Consider the following 816-nt stretch of genomic DNA (forward strand, 5'->3'; position numbering starts at 1 on the left):
TACCCCCCCCCACCCCCCCCCCCCCAAAAAGGCAGCAAAATTGTATCAGTATTGTTTTCTCCTTTATTCTTCTTCTTCATCAGCCTTTAATTTTTTTGTTGCCAAACTTCAATATAACGAAATTTTTAAACTTGTTGGTCTCCTAATTTACTAGTTTCATAATTTTGAATGTCAGTGTTATGGTAAGGATATCTGGTTCAAAATGGTGTAAATGTAATACACACAAAGGTACACACATGTATAACAACAACAACAACAACCGCCCAGTATAATCCTACAAGTGAGGTCTGGGGAGGGTAGGATGTATGCAGCCTTACCCCTACCCTGGGAGGGCAGAGACTGTTTCCGATAGACCCTCGGTTAAAGAAGGTGGGAGAAGCCCTGATAGCAAGTAATGGCAAGACAAATAATTAGAAAACTAAATCGAAGATAGCAACAGAGAATATGAAAGGGATACCGATAATAAGTAATAGCAAGATATATAACATATTTAGAAAAATAATTCCAAGGCAGCAAACGAGAATATGAACGAAGTACTGCTAGCAAACTACGGAATTACCGATGGCAAGTAACAATGGAACGAGATATGCGAATATAGCAAACTAAGGAAAAAAGGGTACCGTACTAGCGTTAATACTATCGAGCTAGAGAAGACAAAGGGAAACGCACGACTACCTACTAACCTTCTACCCTAATCTTCAACCTCCACACCCTTCTATCTAGGGTCATGTCCTCGGATAGCTCAAGCATGTCCCGCCTGATCACCTCTTGCCAAGACTTCTTTGGCCTACCTCTACCTCTCCTCTCACATGTATA

Source organism: Nicotiana attenuata, unplaced genomic scaffold (genome assembly GCF_001879085.1).
Source record: "Nicotiana attenuata strain UT unplaced genomic scaffold, NIATTr2, whole genome shotgun sequence".
NCBI lineage: Eukaryota > Viridiplantae > Streptophyta > Magnoliopsida > Solanales > Solanaceae > Nicotiana > Nicotiana attenuata.